This window comes from Pseudophryne corroboree, chromosome 2, assembly GCF_028390025.1.
Source record: "Pseudophryne corroboree isolate aPseCor3 chromosome 2, aPseCor3.hap2, whole genome shotgun sequence".
NCBI lineage: Eukaryota > Metazoa > Chordata > Amphibia > Anura > Myobatrachidae > Pseudophryne > Pseudophryne corroboree.
In genome coordinates this window covers 522,242,708-522,266,722 of record NC_086445.1, presented here as the reverse complement: position 1 = coordinate 522,266,722, position 24,015 = coordinate 522,242,708, and the positions used below count along the sequence as shown (strand labels likewise).

The following is a 24,015-nucleotide window of genomic DNA, read 5'->3' as shown; positions in this document are numbered from 1 at the left end:
TACACTGTACCCTCATACCCCGCCAAATAGTGTCCCTTATATACATGGCACATCCCTCCTCCATAAACTGCTTCTGCCATATACTGCATACTCTGCACCCCCTTCTCCATATACTATGCTGCAACCCCAGGTTACTTGCCATTCCGGTACTCGGCAAAATGTAGCAGCTGTAACCAGGAAACGGATGCAGGAACTACCAGACTGTCCCACAGCGCTCAGAGTGGAGGCACCGGGGACATGTGTGACCATTTACCAGTGGGGGGGAAAGGTGAATCAGTGCGGCATGCAAGGGTGAACCCATGTGTAGGTGAGCAGTGCAGTGACCGTGAGGAGGAGGGGTTGGCGCTGGGGCTGCAGATTATGCGGGTGAGGAGGCAGATAATCTGCTCAAAAGCCTTATATACATTGCGTGTCGGTGGAGGCGGGGTCCTGTGCTTGTCCCTCCCACACCCTGCACAGACCTTGCCCAAACCCCTCCGGCCAGCTGCCAGCTGCTAGTGGCTACCTGTGGCCTCTACTTCTGAACTGGGCAAGAGCTGTGTGCGGACTGGTGAACTTACACATGCCAGTACTGGAGTATATTGTGCAACATCATTATAGCCTGCCCATTACAGTATATATATATATATATATATATATATATATATATATGAAACAAATAACCAAATTGCGCCAATACTCAATTCTATACGTAAACCACCTAGAATGCAATAGTCATTGGGGGAGTCGGCAGCTATCCCCAAACAGGTCCACTTCCCAGTGGAGCTGTCACTTTTGATTTTAATATTTCTATTCACGGGAACTCTCCCCCCAAAATACTATTAGGACGTTCTTTGTCTTATAATTAGAAAACACCCCTGAGGAAGTCTTTTTAGACGAAATGCATTGGGTGATAATCTTAGACATAGTGGGTGGACAAGCTGTCCAAGGAGCTCCTCCCCGGCTGGGGTAGACAGCGAGTCCCATATGTTACCAACTAACCCATGAATGTCAGGATTAATGTAAGAGTCTCATTCAATTTTTAATGAATTTGTAATAAACCATCTGAAAAAGAATAGATTAATCATTGTTGGGTGAATTTGGTATGAGGGTCTATTCCAGAACCATCAGTCTTATTTCCGTCTGAACTTCGTCTTGAAAAAAATTAATAAAAAAGGAGTATATGAGAACGGTCAAGTGGTATTGAGCGCTCCTCTTACAACTGTTGTACTATATATAGTATATATAGGGTGTGTACACACGGTGAGATAAATCTGTGAGATTTTGACTATATAGTCAAAATCTTATGAAAAGTTAGTGCATATCTCATGGTGTTAGGCAGCTTGCGATACAGATTCGATCCCGATGCGCGCTCCCGTGGGGTCGGTAGCGTAAGGCTAGATAGACTGTGCAGGCAAGTCAATCTTGACTATCTAGTGTACAATCTAGTACAAAGTATAGTCAAAATCGGCACTTAGTCAAAATCGTACATAGACAAAATCTCAAGCACAGATAGTCAAAATCTGTACAATCTGTGCTATCTGGGCTCTGGGGGAGTTCAAGGGAAATCGCATAGTCAAAATCGAACACAGCAGGGATCTCACCGTGTGTACACACCGGTGTGTACACACAGTGAGATCCTTGCTATGCCCGATTTTCACTTGCGATTTCCCTTGAACTCCCCAGAACCCAGATAGCAAAGATTTTGACTAACTTTTCTTGAGATATGGACTATGTGTGCTTACGATTTTGGCTTATGTGAGATTTTGGCTTATGTGAGATGTCATTGACATGTGAGATGAACTAGATAGTACACCGATCTAGCAAGGATTGACTTGCCTGCACAGTCTATCTTTTCTTGCGATGCCGACCTGGCGGGACCGTGCATCGGGATCGAATCGGGATCGCAAGGTGACTTTCACCTTGCGATCTGCACTAACTTTTCTTGCGATTTTGACTATATAGTCAAAATCGAAAGAAAATATCTCACCGTGTGTACACACCCTTAGATTTGGGTGGGGTGTGTTCAATCTGCAATCTAAATTGCAGTGTAAAAATAAAGCAGCCAGTATTTACCCTGCACAGAAACAAAATAACCCACCTAAATCTAACTCTCTCTGCACACGTTATATTTGCCTCCCCTGCAGTGCACATGGTTTTGCCCTACTGCTAACAAAATTCCTGCTGCGATCAACTCAGAATTACCCCCCATGTTTACAGGGTCAAGGTGAACGTTTCGGTCCCTGCCAGGACCTTTGTCAAGACCATAGATACAGGCTGCTACCTCCCCTGATATATATGCATACCTACATATACACACACACACACACACACACACTGTATGTATGTATATATATATATATATATATATATATATATATATATATAAAAATAACGCTACACCCTCAGCATGACAGAGCCCCAGCTCCCAGCAGCAGGACTTCCAGAAACCTGGCAGCTCCTGTGTGAGTAGCGACCTTCCCGCTCCTATAATCCGGCCCTGGTGTCTGTCATTTTGACAGGCTTTTAACTAGTGAAGTTATATTTGACATGGACAAATACACATTATTTATAGCTATGCGCCCATATCAAGCAAACACTGAGTCTCCTCCACTGCCCGCTACCTACTATTTGGTAAACTATACTCATATTAGCCTTTTAGCCAAGAATGTGCAATAGGGTAGGCTTCCATGAGAAAAGCATGTAAAGTAGAATATAATTTTCATGTGCATTTCTTCAAGAACATGTCCTGTAAAAAGTGTTCACGTTATTGCTATTCTTATAGTGCTATTTTTATCATTTACGTTGTTAATAAAAAAAAAATAATTGTAGTAATATTTAAAAGAAATCAAGTGCATACAGTAGGTCAGGGTCTGGGCAAAGGGTACTGTGTGGAATAGGGGATATTATGTAGCTCTGCCTACGGCACCTAGAAACCTTGCACCAACCCTGGGGATAAATCGGGTTAGGTACAGGATCCCAACAGTCAGGATGCAGATGGTCAAAACACAGACACATTTTGGTAATTACTGTAACTCTTATCCTTCTCTCCCACAGCATAACCCTAACCTCCCCCTCCCACAGCCTAACCCTAATACTTACCAGCAGAATATGTCGGTATTGGGACCGTCGGCATCCTGACTGTCAGGATGCTGACTACATCCCGTTAAAACTGTATTTTGTATACTGAGCACAGTTTGTGGTTTTAGAGATGAGTTCTAAAGAAGTTAGAAAAACTAAATTTACTCATGGAGGAAACAGTGCCTATGTTCAGACCTTATTAAAATACATACATTGATCAATAAAGTTTTTCATACCAAGAAATATACAAGTCATCAAAAGTGAGTAATTTTACCATGGGTATAAGAAGGGTTCTTATTTTGTGGTTTAGGTTACAGAATAACTTACAGTACCACATCGAGGTGGAGAATGCAAATTCAATAAAATAATACTAATAAAAAGATGTAGTACAAGATATATCATCTGTACCTTTAATTAGAGATAGTTCTGTTTAAAGTTGTAAATATCAATGGCACAGACTGGACTAATAAGACCATTTTCTGTACCAGACACTGCTTACATAGCGGTGCGTCACTCACTTGTAGTTCCAGGACATCTCACTCCCTAAGAGTCTATGACAAAGGCCAAATTGGGATGGCTAGATGACTTATAGGCCCTACACACTGGCCGACATCACTGCACGATATGAACGATCTCGTTCATTAATGAACGAGATAACGCTCATATCGTGCAGTGTGGAGGCACCAGCGATGAACGATGCGCAGCCCCGCGCTCGTTCATCGCTGGTGCCCCGTCGGCTGTGCATGCAGGCCAATATGAACGATCTTGTCCATATTTGCCTGCATTTCTATGGAGCCGTGTGACGGGGGGAGTGAAGTAACTTCACTGCCGCCCCCCGCCGCCGGGTCGCCCGTCGCCCGTCGCCCGCCCCCGCCGTCGGGCAGCTCGGCGGCGGATCGGCCAATGTGTAGGGCCCATTAGTCAGAGCATCTCCAAAACTCCAGGTTTTGTGGTGGTGTTTCCAGTATGCAGTGGTTAGTACCTACCAAGAATGGTCCAAGGAAGGACCCCAGAATTTCAACAGAGGGCAGAATTAAATTGGTTATCGTGACGGGCAATTGCGAGGGCGATATTCAATTGAGTCCCGTGATCGCACACATAGAGGACGGGTTTAGCCTTGTAAAGCATCTAAACCCGACCAAAGTGCTGGGTGCTATCATGTAACGTGGCGTTCGGCCCCCAAACGGGACACTTTTTGCACATTTCAGCTCGCCATCCTGGGGGGATGCGAGCTGAAATGCAGACGCTCGCATCCATCGCACCCAAATTGAGCTACAATTGAATAGGTCTGTTTGAGCGCCATCTAGTGGTTGCCAGCAGGATAAGTTTTGAATCTCACCTAGAATGTTAACATGTGAACAGCACAAAATGTAGACAGTACATGTTTGTGTTATTTTTAGGGTTCGACAAAAATAAGCAAAAACCTGTATGTCATGCATGATGTCGACACCAGAATGTCGCCATTTGTGAATATTGAAATTTTGCATGTCCACGCCGTCTTTCTGATTGTCGAGTCGACATTTCATACCACCCCCTTTTTTTTTCTCTCCCTGCACCATTTTAAACAGACAAGGCTTGGTGTGTCAAGTAATTGCTGATTCAGTAAATGCAGTTCTCTGTGCATGTATTTCAGAGCACAGATTTCTGATTGCTCAACAAACCTGTAATTTGCAGTAGGTATAATGAATTCTCAAGGCTTGCAATTTTAAAGGAAGTTTTTTTCTACATTAGTCTGCAGCTAGCTGGAAGGAGAAACATACCCCTTTGTGAGAATAAGGATATTGTGAGAATAAGAATAATTCAACATTAAATGGACACTAATTATAAAGTTTTACATGAACATATTAATTTTGTGTTTGCATAATGAAGCATATCAAATTTAAAATATCTTAAAAAGAAAGCAAATCCTAATTATTTATATGATACTTTTTGGTTTTCTTACTATAAACATTCAGTAAAATATGGCCCGTAAATTGTTATGCACCAAGAACAACTATTGTATTTACGTAATACAGTCGAGTCACACTATCATGACCACCTCGTAAATTTGACGTCAGCAGCGCACAGCCCATGAAATCCATCACGTGTCGTGCGCTGGCTTGGTGGGTATATAAGGTGTGCGATAGGCCGTCTGCGCACATATCACTCAGTGCTGTCATGTGTACAAGGGATGATTATCTGCTTTCAGGCCAGGGGTAGCAGTATTTCTGAAACAGCGCAGTTTGTGAACTGTTAGCGTGCTGCTGTGGTGAAGGTGTATTGTGAGTGGACAAATGGCACCTTTGCGAATAACCGACGGGCATGGAAACTGTGGAGCACCACGTGCCATTGATGTAAGAGGTGAACGTCGGCTACCAAGTTGTGTGAGGGCCAACTGACACTCTACAGTGGAGCAGCTCACTGTCAAAATGAACCTGGGGGCTACCAGACGTGTGTCTAAAATGACAGTTCAGTCTGTCTAGCTGCTGTCCATGCTGCACACAGCGGTTACTCTGGCTATTAGCAGGTGGTCAGAATAATGTGACTCAATCGTATATTTTTGTCAAAGAAAAAAAAATTCATTGACATTGATGGGACAATTCTACCTGGTGGCTAAATGCCAATAAAATGGCAGTACAGGTTGAGTATCCCTTATCCAAAATGCTTGGGACCAGAGGAATTTTGGATATCGGATCTTTCTGTATTTTGGAATAATTGCATACCATAACGAGATATTATGGTGATGGGACCTAAATCTAAGCACAGAATGCATTTATGTTTCATATACACCTTATACACACAGCCTGAAGGTCATTTTTGCCAATATTTTTTATAACTTTGTGCATTAAACAAAGTGTGTCTACATTCACACAATTCATTTATGTTTCATATACACCTTATACACACAGTCTGAAGTTCATTTAATACAATATTTTTAATAACTTTGAGTATTAAACAAAGTTTGTGTACACTGAGCCATCAAAAAACAAAGGTTTCACTATCTCAGTCTCACTCAAAAAAGTCCGTATTTCGGAATATTTGGATATGGGATACTCAACCTGTAATAGTTTTCTTTTTTAACTCTTAGTCAAAAGCACAAAGCATATCCAGTCACTGAAGAGCACAAATTACAAACTCAAAAAAAGGATAGAAATGCTTTAAATGTGGTTAATTCTAAAAGACTGACATTAAATAGCTTGCGAGCAGGGCCTTCCTACCTCTATGACTGTTATCACCCAGTTTGTTATTGTTATTTCAAATTGTAAAGCGCAACGGAATTTGCTGCGCTATATAAGAAACTGTTAATAAATAAATAATAAAATAAATTAAATACAGCTAGCACATTTAGGGAAAATGAAACACGTAGTTTGTAGATGTGTTTTTGTAGCCGCTATGGTGAAAATGGGGCAATTTATAAGGGATTTTTTTCTCACCTGCCTCAGGCAGGTGAAAAAACATCCGCAATCAGTGCTTCCATCAAGGAGAACTGTATAACCTTGGAGGGGTCAATTAGCTGCTGTAAATTACCGTGGCTAACTGAATATCCTCTTTAGATCGAAAAAAAGATACAAATCTAGCAAATAAAAACTTTCAAAGATGTTAATTTTGTTTATCTAAAGAAATTTAAAATGTGATTCTTAATTAGTCTAGGAGATGTAGTACAAGATTAAGGGGGTACACACGGAGCGATTTTCGCTTCAATTCTAAGCAATCTGACTAGATTGCTTAGAAAAGAAGCATACATCAATCCGGGAGTATGCCACATAGAGATAGCGATGCGTGGACCCGCGCTTCGCTATCGCTAATACTAGATTGGCCTGAATGCAGGCACAATCTAGTCAGGTCGCTCACTTCACCGCTGTGTGAAGTGAGCGCCATCCCCCTCCGCTCAGCACACATCACGCTGAGTGCTTATCGGGGGGAGAGATGTGTGCTGAGCGGTCTGTGATAGATCACTCAGCACACATCAACCCGTTAAGTTGAGCACTGCAAATACAATTTGGGAATAATTACTGGTTTAAAACAGTTCAGATCCCTGCAAAAGATCTTAATTCACAACTTGTGTCATTTTTTATGGTCATTTAAACAATAGAGTTCAATGGCTCTGTATAAGCGCCTGTATTTATAAGATTACACATGCTAGCACTTCTCTAGCACAGCCACTAATAGTTCAATCTCTACTTCACTTACAATCACTACACAGATGAAAGAATAGATTGACTTCTTGACATTCTAACAAAGGGCCTAATTCAGACCTGATTGCAGCAGCAAATTTGTTAGCAGATGGTCAAAACCATGTGCACAGCAGGGAAGGGGGGCAGATATAACATGTGCAGAGAGAGTTAGATTAGGGTGGGTTATATTGTTTCTGTGCAGGGTAAATACTGGCTGCTTTATTTTTACACTGCAATTTAGATTTCAGTCTTAAACACACCCCAACCAAATCTAACTCTATGCACGTGCTATATCAACCCCCCCCCCCCTGCAGTGCACATGGTTTTGCCCATGTGCTAACAAATTTGCTGCTACGATCAGGTCTGAATTAGGCCCAAACTACAATTTAAATCAGATAGTTATGTAAAACATCAGGACAGGCTAGTTGGGTGGGTGCATATTACACTAGGCTTAGCTTACCTCACCCACAGAAAAATATCTCTTGGAGCACAACTGACCTGTATGGTCCTGCAGGCATAGGCACACCTAAATTCTTATTTGAACATTTTTGCTGTCAGAGCATGGGCGTGACACAAGTTTACACATATTGATTTGGCCAATTTCAAAAGAGCTCACTTCCAATTTACAATGCTAATATGTACTTAAATATTGCAACATATGTATTAGATGACCTACTCCACTTCAGCTGGTGCCAGAGTCTGCAGCAGCATTATTATTATTATTATTATATTTATCACTAACATATAACACAGAACTGTAAATTACACTTATTGATATGAAACAGAAGGTAAAGATTGTCCTGTCCAAAGGTTAGCACAATATCAACTATACAGTAGCTATAGGTATTCATATTCACAACACAGACACAGTGCCAGTTCCTGGCTCCAGGCAACCAATAACAAAAGGCGCAGAACCAGTTCGTAGCTACATACTGCTGACCACCACACAATGTGATAGTTCTTGACCAGATTTTAGGTGGTGCGATAGTTCCCGACTCTGGGCAGCTAATGATGAGTAATTACAAGCATTCTGTATCTAGCTAACCCTATTTCAGTACGTTTTAGTAAAAGGTCTGGTAAAAATGGTACCATTTATACATGGTAGGGTAAACCCAAAAAACCAAAGCCGTTCAGACATATTAATGTGGAGAGTTTTCATAAACAAAATAATTAAAACTGAGATGTACAATAAAGATACAAATACTTAATATAGCGCTCTTAGACAAAGTAAATGGTGCAGCCCCCAAAGAGGGGAATATATCACCATTCTTTCAGTACACAAAACATTTATGAGGAATGTCGATGGAAATAGCGCTCTTCTTGGTCCAAAAATGTCCCTCAGTAAAAAAAGAGATAAAACAGATCATGGTGTAGACTGTTTAAATGTAGCAAACTTATAGAATAGTATACATAGTAGGAGAATGTGGATGGAGGTAATAAAAAGGATAAGGTTAAAACAAGTGACAACCAGATGTCCAAACGAACACACCCCCTGTGGTTATAAGGTTACCTTTAAATATACCCCCAAATAAATGTGGTTAAGAGCATATGGCTATTCCAAGGCAGACAGCAGATTCTTCTGTCTCTTTATTAAGGAATTCCGTTTCAAGGCTCCACATGATTACATAAAAAGAAACATATATCGCATAGTGTGATACTTTTTTTCAATTTATTCAATTTAATAAAACACACACACACTTTATCAAAGTTTTTTTTAAACACTTTGAAAAAACTGACATAGAAAGAACAAGGGACAACCGTGGCCTGAAGGAGGGAAACCGATACGCGTCGTCTACTGAGGGAACCCAGTGTGGATCACGCTTACACAATTATGCCTGTGTACCTTTTGGATCTGCTTGTTGGAGTGAACCTGGACTCTAATCAACTGCTGGTCTGAGTTACACTCAGAGATATAACCATCTGGTAGGCGTTTCTAACCACTGGGATTTTCCCTTGTTCTTTCTATGTCTGTTTTTTCAAAGTGTTTATCAAAGTTTTTTTAAAGTGTAAGTTTTATTAAATTTAAAAAAAAAAAAAAAACAGTATCACACTATGCAATATGTGGGCCGAATTCAGAGCCGATCGCTGCACTGGCAGCAATCGCATTCTGAAGCCCTAAGCGTTGTGCGCACGCACAGTAAGCCGCAAAAGCGTCTCACTGGTGCGATCGCCTCTGCCTGATTAATAGCAGAGGCGGTCACGGGGCAGGAGGAGGCGTGCCAACGGCTTTAGAATGCCATTGGGGGTGGGGCGTGGTCTGGACATTACACGCAGATGCTGCGACCCAGACGCCCCCTATATTTCTTTTTATATAATCGTGTGTAGCCATGAAACTGAATTCCTTAATAAAGAGGGTTAAGAATCTGCTTTCTGCCTTGGAATATCCATATGCTCCACTGGTTGTGGAAAGATCTTTCGCTTGTTTTAACCTCATCCTTTTTCACTACCCTTGCTGTATTCACCTCATTTCATTTTGGGGTAACATCCAAGGTAATTATATCACCAAAAGAGGTAAAGAGGTATTCCATCCACATTCCCCTACTATGTATCCTATTCTATAAGATTGCTACATTTAAACAGTCTACACCATGATCTGTTTTATCTCTTTTTTTACTGAGGGACATTTTTGGACCAAGAAGAGCGCTATTTCCATCGACATTCCTCATAAATGTCGATGGTGGCCAACCCGTGGCTCTCGAGCCGCATGCGGCTCTTTCATCCGCCGCATGTGGCTCGGTCAGCTTCTGGCCACCGCTGCCCCCAGCCAGAGACCCACGCACGCCTCTCCGGCGGCAGTGTCTCTCTTCATTCGGCCCTGGCCCGTGAGCCAATCAGAGCTCACGGACCGGCAGCTAAGGCTCCTAATTGGCTGCCGGACCGCGAGCTTTGATTGGCTCACGGACCGATGCCTAATTCAAGAGAGACACCGCCGCCGGAGAGTGAGCAGCAGCAGCGCAGGAGGAGGAGGGGGGGAGAGCACTGTGGGCATAGCAGGCACTGTGGGGACATGTGTATCTGCACTGGGGGCATAGCAGGCACTGTGGGGACATGTGTATCTGCACTGGGGGCATAGCAGGCACTGTGGGGACATGTGTATCTGCACTGGGGGCATAGCAGGCACTGTGGGGACATGTGTATCTGCACTGGGGGCATATCTGGCACAGGGGGTATTGCTGGCACTGTGGGGACATGTGTATCTGGCACGGGGGCATAGCTGGCACAGTGTGGGGACATGTGTATCTAGCACTGGGGGCATATCTGGCACTGTGGGGACATGTGTATCTGCACTGGGAGCATAGCTGGCACTGTGGGGACATGTGTATCTGGCACTGGGGGCATAGCTAGCACTGTGGGGACATGTGTATCTGGCACTGGGGGCATAGATGGCACAGTGTGAGGACATGTGTATCTAGCACTGGGGGCATAGCTGGCACTGTGGGGACATATGTATCTGCACTGGGGGCATAGCTGGCACTGTGGGGCATAGCAGACACTGTGGGGACATGTGTATCTAGCACTGGGGGCATAGCAGGCATTGTGGGGACATATGTATCTGCACTGGGGACATATATGTATCTGGCACTGTGGGGACATATGTGTATCTGGCACTGTGGGGGCACCCATTTTTTTGTGTTTTTATATGTACTGTACTTGGGCATTATATGTATGTGGCACTGTACAACACGACAAAAAACGGGGTTATGATATGAGGTCATACTCCTACAAACGTCATACCGAAAGGTGTGCGGCTTTGTGACAACTATGATAGTGGTTCTTGACTACAGATCTTTTCTGGCTCTTTGCCTCTGACTGGTTGGCCACCCCTGGTCTACACCATGATCTGTTTTTTCTCTTTTTACTGGGGGACATATTTGGACAAAGAGGAGCACCATTTCCATCAACATTGCTCAAAACTGAGATGTGAAAGATTAAGCGGTGGTAATCTTTCTTCTGTGTTTGAATCGGTGGTCAAAGACTCTGAGGGCGGTTTCCTATTAGCTGCGGTGAGTTACCGCAGTTAAAAGATTCCCCTGGGGCTATCCAATTAGCCCTGTAAACTAGCCCTTATCAGGAATTATGGAGCATGCGAAGCAAAATCTCCGATAACCAGCTCCAGGAGACCAGTTATCAGATGGTAACACATGGGTCCGTGATCTTATCATGGATCCCATGTGTTATCGTCCGACAACGGGTAATTTACCACACAGTAAAAAAGGTATTATTGTATAGCTCGATAGCATTATCAGGCTATAATGCCTGTTATTACTCTGCGGTATATCACCGCATCTAATTGGATACTGCCCTAAAACACATCAACTACAACAATTCTTAGTTATGCAATGCTTTACTGGCTAAAGTTCTTTCTTGACAAGCAGATTACATTGCACTGAAAATTAAAGCTATTCCTCCATGCCAATGGTTGACAATGCCTAGCTGCAAGTTTGCTATGTGCCCAGACAAGTAAGAGAAGTCCAGCTGTCCTTCACGTCCACCTACTCTTCTTCTCCATGGATGTCACAGCTCCAATTCAGTTTGCCTGAAGGGATACTTGAAACAGATATAATTCTTCCACACTTGGGTTCCTATAAAAGGGTGGAAAAGTCTCTAAACCTGATAGAAATGGGGAGTATTGCTTCACTCTACACCATCAGGGTTACAGACAGTGCCACCATCCTCAAAGAGATAACATTTATTAGCAGTGAAAATTTTTGCTGAATATAAGTGTTTCAGCAAGTTAAAAAAAAAGATCAACAAGCACACAATCGAAAGGACCCACATTGCTATTGCTACAGTCAGAAAGTCTCAACCTAAAAAAGAGTTTTGACTGCAGTAATTGTATGATAGTGCAACAATGCTGATCACTGTGGTGCTTATTGTAGTTTTTTGTTCCCAATTTGTGCAAGTGGACCTAGATTTCCACTAGGGGATCCGGTCTGAAGATCGACAACTATAGGTCGACAGTCACTAGGTCGACAGGACAAAAGGTCGACACGAGTTTTTCACTTTTTTTTTCTTTTTTTTTTAACTTTTTCATACTTAACGATCCACGTGGACTACGACTGGAATGGTAATCCGTGCTGAGCAAAGCGGTAGCAGAGCGAGGCACCTTGCCCGAAGCATGGCAGGGTGAAGTGAGCCACGCGAGGGGACACGGTGCACTAATTCGGCTTCCCAGTCACTGTACGCAGATAACGACACAAAAAATAAAAATAAATGATGTCAACCTTTTGACCTGTCGACCTAGCGACTGTTGTCCTATAGTGGTCGACCTAAACATTGTCGACTTATACACTGTCGATTTGATGATCCACATCCTTCCACTAGTGCTTAGGGTATACTACTTATTACAGGATGGGCTTATCCTGCCATACAATCTATGGTGGGGATGGTTTCCAGAGTTGCTTTAGAATTCTTCTTACTGTAAGTAACCCACTGTTACCGACACTCCTACTGGTGTTACTCTTCCAGCAGATATGGGGTCTATGGGGGTAATTCAGACCTGATCGTAGCAACAAATTTGTTAGCAGTTGGGCAAAACCATGGCCCTCATTCCGAGTTGTTCGCTCGCTAGCTGCTTTTAGCAGCATTGCACACGCTAAGCCGCCGCCCTCTGGAAGTGTATTTTAGCATAGCAGAATTGCGAACGAAAGATTAGCAGATTTGCGAATAGAAAATTCTTAGCAGTTTCTGAGTAGCTCCAGACTTACTCAGCCATTGCGATCAGTTCAGTCAGTTTCGTTCCTGGTTTGACGTCACAAACACACCCAGCGTTCGCCCAGACACTCCCCCGTTTCTTCAGACACTCCCGCGTTTTTCCCAGAAACGCCAGCGTTTTTTCCGCACACTCCCATAAAACGACCAGTTTCCGCCCAGAAACACCCACTTCCTGTCAATCACACTCCGATCACCAGAACGATGAAAAATCCTCGTTATGCCGTGAGTAAAATACCTAACTTTTGAGTAAAATAACTAAGTGCATGTGCTCTGCGAACCTTGCGCATGCGCAGTAAGCGACTAATCGCAATATAACGAAACTCGGCAACGAGCGAACAACTCGGAATGAGGGCCCATGTGCACTGCATGGAAGGCAGATATAACATGTGCAGAGAGAGTTAGATTTGGGTGGGGTGTGTTCAAACTGAAATCTAAATTGCAGTGTAAAAATAAAGCAGCCAGTATTTACCCTGCACAGAAACAATATAACCCACCCAAATCTAACTCTCTCTGTTCATGTTATATCGGACCCCCTGCAGTGCACATGGTTTTGCACATCTGATAACAAATTTGCTGCTACAATCAAGTTTGAATTAGGCCCTATGTACTAAGCCCTGGAGAGATATAAAGTGGACAGAAATAAAAGTACCAACCATCCAGCTACTAATTGATGCCCTCCTATAACTCAAAGTACCCTTTGCAATATTAATCTGTGGTGGGGATGGATATGGTTTCTCACTACATAATGTGTCAGGTGACAAATTGTTATCGAAATCACGACACTTGGCATACTGTAAATAATTATGTCTGAAGAAACACTGAACAAAACCATGTGTTTTCTTATATGCAGCAGTGATTATTATTATTATTATTATTATTAATAATAATAATAATAATAATAATAATAAAAACATAACTGTTGAAATCTGCCAAAAATAGAGAGTTTTAGCGTTTTGTGGCAGGTAAGAAAGGACAAACTCTATGAGAATGCTCCAGAAACAGATTGCGCAAACTTCATGCATTTTAGAGAACTATTTAGACAGAACATAATAAAGAGCAACATTAAATTATACATATGTATTACTTTGAGACTAACTAGTACTTAACTAAGGGCCCCAAAACTAATATATTGATGAGTCATAATTAAAGAGTTCATAATTTAGGCAATAATGTTTTGTTTTGTTTTTTAAATCATAAAATTAGATAATTATGCATATGTTAACTGGGGCTATATTCATTCAAAACAAAACCAAAATATATTACAAACATGTGGATGGGTTGATGTACTTCTATCATTAATAAATTATGACTTTTCAACATAAAAATATTATATATTAGTGCTTTCTTAATTAAAAATGTTCTCATTGTTTAACATTATTGGGCCAATAATAAATAACAGTCATTAAATAATTCTAGCTGATCAAGATATTTTGGGGTTCCTTAATTGAGTATTGGTAAAGAAATGCATATGTTTAACATGGATTTTTATTATGTACTGGTGGAACATAAATGCATAAAAGGCATGCAGTTCAAGCAATCTCACCAGGCAGCAGGTCCTCTTTTATTTTGCAAGCTTTTCTGGCGCATTTCCAGCAAGTTTGCAAGTGGCAAGCTAATACATCTGATGACGTGTATGTTTCACATTAAAACAAATAAGTCATTCCGGATACGCCTGGAGTGCTAACTCCCCCGAGTCCCTGGCCACATGATCTGTGGGATCAGCTTCATTGGTGTACCTGTCATCTGGGGGTAATGCGGACGTGTGCTGTGGCTCACATTTCCTACTCACCTGCTGCCAACACTCGCAGAACTACGACTTACCACTTTGAGCCAGTGGCTGCTTGGCCGGTGAAGCCGACTTGCCTCCACTGGAGTGCCTGCCCACCTTGACAAGATCATTGGTTGTTGCTCCGGCTTGGAAAAGGGCTCCAAGATGCCAGATAGTGAGGAGCGACTCAATTTGCCCTTGATCTGGATTCCTGTCGCTGAGGTGGTGTGGTAGCTGCCCTTTCTACCGTGCTTTGCAGCCTTTGCGGAAGCCTTTTGGTTTGGCTGAACTTTTGTGTCCTCCAGCTCTTAGCTGATTGTAGCTTAGGCAGTGTCTGTGGACGCCTCTGTGGTTCGGATCTTAGCCTCTGGACTCCTACCTTGCTGCGTGGGGGTGCTCTGCCGTCTCCGCGGCTGCAACTCCGGAGGGTCCCCTGGTGGAATCTGACTCTCCGCCTCTTGCCAGCAATTGCCTTTAGGAACCTGTGTCCTGCCTGTCCTACTGACGCTGGCTGGGAAATGAACCCCTCTGTCTGCCTGGACTTTTACTCCTCTTGAGTGACTCATCTGCACTGCTGGGAGGACCTACTCCCCTGAAACACTGGAATAGGCTTGTTTTTTTTGTGTTTTTCATACTATTGTCCCTGTGTATTTTTCTGTTGCACATTTATACATACTACTGAGTATTCATTTATTGTTCTTAAATAAGTCCTGCATTTGACTTTAGTGATAACAATCCCTTCCCCATTTGACACTGTTAAACTCTGTATGTTCCCTAGCCGCTTCGGACACTTAGTGGCCCGCTTATATTTCACATACAGTAATATGTTAATATTGTTTTTTGGCCCCTCCTCTCATACCCAAGTTGTCAGGGTTTCATTAATGTCTGGTCTGAGAATGCTTCTAATTATTCTCAATCTGTGACTGAGCTTGCAGAAGCTGTCACTCAGGCTCTTCTTGATACATAAGGAGGTTGACCTTCCCAAATGTCCGCGTAACCAACACCATTTTAGTGTACTGGGCTCCCCGGGATTGCTTGTAGAGACACAACTATTTACTTTCAGTGGAACTGAATTTTTATTTGCCCAGGATATAGTAGCAGGTAGACAAGTCTCCCAACCTAACAATGCTCCTGGCTTGTGCCATGATAAAATGGGTGCTCTCGATACCCTTTGGCACGTATCTGATAACTGGGCCCAATACAATACTGCCAAGGCTTATTTTAAAATTTGTTCTTTCACTTTGATTTCCAATACTGTACTGGTCTACCAAGATTTCTCTAATTATGTTACACAGCAGTGTTTAGCCTTCTTTGCTGTCTGTAGCTTTCTAACTCAGCGCCTCCCTGTGTATATACCAACTTTGTTTCAAGGCCTTCTAGGTGCTGTCACATAAGCAATAGGTTATTTATTTCTACCCTATTGTCTCTTCTCTACTAAATCATTTTATACTCACTGGCCCGACTATGGCAATTGATGATTACTATCTTTCAGATATTGACATACTTTTTGCTTGTTTGACCAATTTCTATTTGAGGATCTTATAGGCAATTTTATAAATTGGTTTGCCATCATACCACTTTGGTTTTGAAGACTTCTAGGCATTGACACTTTCATGATGTGTTATCTAGTTATACCTTGCGGTCCACTCCCTATTAGAATATTCTTTTTGTTTTAAGGCATCTTAAGCACCGTTATCTTACAGACCTGTTACCTCACTCACTCTAATGGGCTTTAAATCCCATTTCCATGTTGTCTATTCGCCATTGTTTATTGATTGTTAAAGTATAATTTGATGGGGTTCGGCTTACAATGATGGATTTTACTTATACTACTTACTTGCATTTTCAATATCCATTCACGACTCTTACACTCATGCCTTTTATACTCGGTTTTGTATATTATGTTTTATTATAATAATACACAGCTCATATTCAGGATACACGTGGTTATTGTTTAGGTTGTATTGCACTAAACTGTAGTCAATTCTGTAGGCACAAGCTGCTGTAAGGCAGTGACGTCTAATTCACACATGGACCCCCATTTATCAAGCATTGGAGAATGATAAATAGCACGGTGATAAAGTACCAGCCAACCAGCTCCTATCTGCCATGTTACAGGCTGTGTTTGAAAAATGACAGTTAGGAGCGGATTGGTTGGTACTTTATCACCATGCAATTTATCACTCTCCAAGGCTTGATAAATCTGGGCCATGGTTTGGAAAAATTAGAAAATAGCTGTTGGGAGCATTGCATCGCTCTACTACAAGTACTATAGAGCTGATGTTTTATTTCTTGGGGCAGATTCAAGTGTTCCCTCCCGCGATCGCGCCCACCTGCAGCTATTCTAATGTGGCTGCGGAAGGGCGCAACAAGTTAATTTCAGTTCGCTACCCCCGGGGGTAGCGAGCTGAAATGCACGTAAGGAGACCCGTTTGGGTGCCCAGACAGGACTTTTCATGATCGTGCCCATTATTTTAGTCGGGTTTAGGTGCTTTGCGTGCCTAAACCCGACTGTAATGGGCGCGATAAGTGAGGGCATTTGAATATCGCCCCTCTATCTCTCGTCACTTTACACTGGAAATCGGTGGTGCGATAACATTTGAATACCTCCCTTATGTCTTCTGTGTTTACAGTCATACATTGCATGCTATGTGCTTTCCACAGTCTGTCTATTTGATTAACCAGTCATCGTATTGTTGTATTTGTTGTACTTCATCTCATCGCCATGTACAATGTTTATATTGACTGTGACGATTGAAATGATGCATTTGCTTAATAAAAAAAAAAGATTACATAAATAAATCTAATAATAATATTAATAATTATATTATCGGGATGGAGACTAGCATCAGACGAGCATAATTCTAGCAGATTTCTGGAGACTTTGGGCTGTATGTAATGCAGTGCGAGATAACCGGAGCTCCGAGATTCCGGCCGAACTCATTTTTTTTTTTTTTAGCGGCACTTATTTACAAGGCAAAACCGTTGGTTTTGCCGTTGTAAATGATTGCTGCTTTAAAAAAAACTTATGAGTTTGTCCGGATTCTTAGAGCTTCGGCCGTCTTGCACTGCATTACATCCAGCCCCTTGCCTCTAGTCACATTCTACTGCATATGACAACCTGAAACTCCAATTCTTCAAAATCTGAGTGTTTTACCCCCACATGCCTTCAGTGTTCTGGGAAAATGAACCAGAAGATTACCAGTATCCACAGAAAATCTTTTATAGGTACAGGCTTATTATTCCTCTGTTCAGCCATGTGATTGTAGTTAATGCCATTTCAGTAGATCAACAAAATAGGTTTGTAATGTGTGGAGTCCCATGGGAGAAAAGTAATATACTGTATAAGAGTTATTGCTATGGAAAATAATAAATAGGATAAGGACTATTGACAAAATGTTGAATGTTTAGTATATTTACATTTTTGCACAAGTGACCTCAATTTTCATTGATTTAGAAGCATTCATCTCAAGAGACAATTATCTTCCGGAACTCATATCTTTACTGTGGGATTGATTTAGAAGTACATCCAGCTCGAAGCAATATTGCACCTTAGTAAAACTGCTGGAGGCAAATTAAAAATGTGCAAACAGATGTAGAGCTGGAACTAAATTGCAGTGTAAAGATAAAACTGCCCGGTATTTATGTACTAATAGCAAAAGAAGACAGTAAATCCCTGGATGTAATAATTACATTTGCACCCCCTGCCTCCAGTGTACCAGGGGAATCATACATAGCCTGGAACACGGTCATAGAAATCTTGCTGTATATTCTTTTGATCATTCTGAAATGGTTTCCTCTGTGAACAGGTCTGGTAACCAAGGAACTCACATGAGAAAACAAATACTGGTGCAGAAAAAAAAGAAATCAGAAAGCGGCCATACCTGTCAAGCTTTATACATTCCAGATAAGAGTAGACTGCTGTCACAAGCTTCTTTTATACACATCAGTTGATCTCTGCATCTCTACCTGTAAAAAAATATAGTAAATTTGTTAAACAAAGGGGAATAATGGATCTTGGGCCAAATTCAAACAATGCCATGCAGCAACATGCAGATGTCCAAACTTGCAGTAGCAAGGCCAGGGTCTTCCAGGGAGGAGAAGAACAGGGCGACATAACTGAACAAATCTATTCACTCATTTGGCAACATAAACTTGCAATGCAAAAATTAAGATGCCTCTATAGCATACACAAAAAGGAATACATCGGAGAGTCTAAAATGTATATTATTTACATAAATAATTTGTTGAAAATAGAGGCTACGTATGCACCACTCTTTTACAATATAAACACACACTCAAGTGGATGAGACAAAAACAAGATACAAAACGGGAAGAACCTCCATTTTTGAACGCCTACCAATTATTACAACAGAATGTGTCTGCAATAGATGACCTGGACAGTTTGAGAAACCTTGCATAGAAGTAATGTACAAACATTTATCTAGGGAGTGGCAAACAGCATGAACATCACTTTATCCCATACCCAGTGTTTTAATAACATATCCAAGCAAAACCTAACAAATTTTAAAGTATTGGAGTACCACTAGAATTTTCATATAAAAATGAAGGACATAGTTATATTATCAATTATAGTGCCCACTTCTTGTCACCATTAACTGATGTGCCAATTGATGTATGATGGACCCTTCATTAAAGCATGTGAGACATTACCAGAAAAGAAGGATGACATCTTTCCTCTTAACCAACTTTTACTTTCATTTCCCTTTGAACCACAGGTCAAGATGCTGTTCTGTCTGTAGGCCAAACAGCTAGATAGATACAGCCTCTACTGGCACAGCGGATGACGTGTACATGCACGCATCATCCATCACGGCTGCTCAGTGACGCCATCCATGGCAGTGACACTAAAAGAGCATAGCAGTTCTCCGATTTTGGTGTCACCCCCTCGGAGAGAGTGTCAGCACACTCCTAGCGACACCTAGTTTAGCCAGAACCAACTAACCCTACCAGTATTTTGTACTATGTAAAGAAACCTACGCAAACACAGGGACAACAAAGCTCATGCATGGAGGCTATGATAATGGCGTATTAAACATACTAAAAAATTTGCCCCAAAGCTCCATGCAACACTGAATTAGTTAATTACTGTTTGAGGACATTTGTTATACACTGCGCTCAAAGGATCCCTTAAGTTGCATCTTCTGAGCTTCAGCTGCTGGACAGATTTTCTAACATTGCTTTAAAATAAAGTGGTAAAGAGCATTTTGTGACAAATATGAAGCATCCAAGTCCTGTAGCTGTATAACAAACCAAATTCACCACCACCGTGCTTGACAGTTTGCCTGAGGCCTTTGTGGTGATAAGCCTTATTTCGCTATACCAAATCATATAGTGAATTAAACCCAAACAATCCCACCATTGTTCCAGGATATTGTTCATACTATTACAGTTAGATATAACGTGACAAACCTAAATCATACAGAAACATTTAGTATTTTTGCATTAAGATCCCAACATGTTCAATGAGGTTACGTAAAAGGAAAAAATGTGGAGCTGCCCTACTTTGCTATAATTATGGCAATTGTGGCTGTAAGAGAAAACCTCAGTGACTTTGAAATATGTATAACTGCTTCTAAAGTGATGTTAGGAACAAGGAGTGAAAAACCATCAGCAAGGCCAACACTAGATGGCAGCACATAGCCCCCGTATAGTTGTGCATTCGTTTGAAGGCCAATACAGGACAGATGCATCATGCAATTACACATCAACAAACAAAATATTAACCGATATTAACATCTGGATGCAATGCAGAACGTGCGGAAATGCAGATTTGTACTACAGTGTATATATGGTTAGATTAATCATTCTGCAGCATGTTCTCTATAAACTGATAATAATTTTCTTTATATAGCGCTTTTCTCAACGCAAAGTCGCTTTATACCTTTTTTACACTGACAATTTTATCCCGGGATATTGCACGTGTACGCGCATCATCCCGGGATTTTTGTCAGTGTAAAAGGGTACACTTACAATTTCCCGGGACGAGCATCCCGGGATTTCAACCCAGGTCTCAACCTGGGTTGAATCCGGGACCATCCCGGGAAGCTGTGCAGTGTGAACGGGTATACCGGGTCAAGGCGATCCGGCACCCGTTCTCTGCATAGGAGGAGGCGGTGCTTGGAGAAGATTATCTCCAAGCACCGCCTCCGGTAGAGTCAGCGGTGACGTCACCGACCCGGCAATATGCCGGGTCGGGCCGCTAATGTAAAAGGGTCATTCCCGGGAATATGTCCTGGGAAATATCCCGGGACACATTCCCGGGAATGATCCGAGCCTGCGAGTGTAAAAGGGATATTACAGACATCAGAAACATGGTACATTGTGCAAGGATTTGGTATTACAGAAAACCGAAAAACCGCACAGAATAATGAAACACACCAGTAACCTAGAGAGCACAATAAGCATGAGAATAATACAGGGCTGGTGCAGACATTTTGGGTAATAAGTTCTATGGGTTATATACTCCACCCATGAAAGTTACTAGGTGAATCAGCCATCTTAGGTGCACAACGTAGGATTACAGAGGGTGGAATAGGTCCCACCATAAGAGTCTGGTCGATGTATGTTTCATCCCATCCCATGAGTGCATGTGTGGTGCCAACCTGAGGAACTCTATATTCTTTTGGGTTCCGGTATGAATGGTCGACCATGTTATGGTCGACAGTCATTAGGTCGACCACTATTGGTCGTCATTGACATGGTCGACATGGATACATGGTCGACACATGAAAATGGTCGACACATGAAAAGGTCGACATGAGTGTTTTTGGTTTTTTGTGTCTTTTTTTGCGTAAAGTGACTGGGAACCCCAATTAGTGCACCGCGTCCCCTCGCATGGCTCTCTTCGCTCGCCATGCTTCGGGCATGGTGCCTTCGCTCCGCTCCGCACAAATTACCGTTCCAATCGTAGTCCACGTGGATCGGAAAGTATGGAAAAGTTCCCCAAAAGAAAAAAAAGTTAAAAAACTCACGTCGACCTTTTCATGTGTCAACCTTTCACGTGTCGACCATTTTCATGTGTCGACCATGTCAATGTCGACCAATAGTGGACGACCTAATGACTGTCGACCATAACATGGTCGACCAGGTGAACGGATACCATTCTTTTGTGCTATTTCACACACTAGAATACACGCCTATCATTCATAGCATTAAAACCACCTGCCTAATATTGTGTAGCTCCGTTGCTGCCAAAAAGCTCTGACCCGTTGAAGCATGGATGCCACAAGACCTCTGAATGTGTCCTGTGGTATTTGGAATGAAGACGCTAGCAGCAGATCCTTTAAGTCCTGTAACTTGCGATGCTTTTGGATAATTTGAGCAAAGTCAAAACATGTTGGAGCTACTTTTCCAGGTGTGTTAAGCACTTTCTACTCTGAGGAGTTGTTATCTGACCACATTTGTTACAATGTACCTCAAATCCACAAACGGGACAAATTGAGCAAATACTCTAATCTAGAAGAATGCTGGCCATTCATTAGAGCGATCATGTGTACGTATATACGATTTTGCCGCATCATACGATGCATCGTATGCACATCGCACGTGTTTTTTTGTATACGATTACGATGCGCGTGTCACAACTGAGGGCCTGAGCTGACGGGAGGCAGCCTCAGTTGTAGGGGCTGAGATGTACCGGAACCTGGGAGGTTGTATCAGACCCCTGGACATGTAAGTAACATGAATAATAACTGCCCGAAGGCGTGACCACGACAACTTGGATAAAAGTCAATGATGTTTATTATGACAACTCCGCAACACAGCAGCAGTAAAAGAAAACGTAAAAGTCAGCAAAGAATAAATACAGTTCCTGGGTACTACAGGATGGCAGGAGCCACAGGGCACTGGTAGTGTGAGATAGTTCTTATGATCTTCTAGATGGAAAGTCCTTACCAGGCCCGACTGTAGCAATGGAGATAACCCAGGATTGTGCCAGCTGGTGTTCCAGGAAAAGCTGGGTTGCTGAAGATAAAACAGCTGCTGTGGATACTGGCTGGAACCAGACTGTTGTTAGCACGGAGTGGATACTGGCTGGAACCAGTTAAATAATAAATGAACTTGGGAGCGATGAAATATGAACTGAAATGTAGAACTTGAGAGCGGAGAAATAATAATACCGGTGGAGAGTGGTAGAGTGTAGAAAGGGCACCGGCCCTTTAAGGGAAGCTGTACTCTGCTGGAAGCTGAGCTGGGAGCAGGTAATGTTGTAGCTGGAAACAGATGAATCCACAATGGATTGGAGAGTCAGGCTACACCGCAGGTGGAATGCTGGTGCGGGTCTCTATGGTGGAAGTCTTGAGACAGGAGCTGGAACCTGGAAGACAATCACAGGAGAGAGACAAACAGGAACTGGGTTTGACAACCAAAGCACTGACGCCATCCTTGCTCAGGCACAGTGTATTTATACCTGCAGCAAGGAAGGGATTGGCTAGGCAATTATGCAGATTAACAATACTGACAACAGATTGGAGGAAATGATCAGCTGACAGAATCCAAGATGGCTGCGCCCATGCAGACACTTGGAGGGAAGTTTGGTTTGTAATCCATGTGGTAATGAAAACAGTAATGGCGGCGCCGGCCACTGGAGACAGGAGACGCCAGGCTGACAAGTGCACATCCAACCACGCGGACACAGCGGAGGCCGCGGCTGACGTAATCGCCACTCAGACACTCTGCATGCAGAAGCTCAGGGACAGCGGCGGAGGCCGCGGGAGACGCCATGCCAGATGTAATATGGCGCTTACTGTGACAGCGTCCCAGAGTGACAGGAGAGGATACAGGAATGTACACATCAGGATAACAGATGGAATCCGGTCCTGGAGCGCTGAGCCAGCCTTAGGAGGCATCTGATGGGTAAGAAATGGCGTCCAGATACCCGGATCGTGACAGCACCCCCCCCTTTAGGAGTGGCCCCAGGACACTTCTTTGGCTTTTGAGGAAACTTGGAATGGAATCTCCGGACCAAGGCAGGAGCATGGACATCAGAAGCATTGGTCCATGAACGTTCCTCAGGACCATAACCTTTCCAGTCAATAAGATATTGTAGTTGACCGTAACGGTGACGTGAGTCCAGGATCTTGGCCACTTCATACTCAACGCCTCGTTGAGTTTGGACATTCGGAGTTGGAGGAAGTGAGGAATGAAACCGATTCAAGATCAGCGGTTTCAACAGGGAAACATGGAATGTCCTGGGTATTTTTAAGAAGGGAGGCAACTGAAGTCTGTAAGCAACAGGATTGATGACTTGTTCAATCTTGAAAGGACCGATATAGCGAGGTGCAAACTTCATACTGG

The 24,015-nt window shown here is 42.6% G+C and overlaps 1 protein-coding gene across 4 annotated transcripts in view; it reads right to left on the bottom strand.

The window, feature by feature from the left end:
- The window catches only part of LUZP1 (leucine zipper protein 1), a 181,888-nt gene that overhangs the window by 58,000 nt on the left and 99,873 nt on the right, over positions 1-24,015 (bottom strand). For all 4 annotated transcript variants that reach the window (XM_063954183.1, XM_063954182.1, XM_063954181.1 and 1 more), the window contains one exon: positions 18,582-18,666. The gene's annotated coding sequence lies outside the window, so the exon portion shown is untranslated. The remainder of the gene's footprint in view (positions 1-18,581; positions 18,667-24,015) is intronic.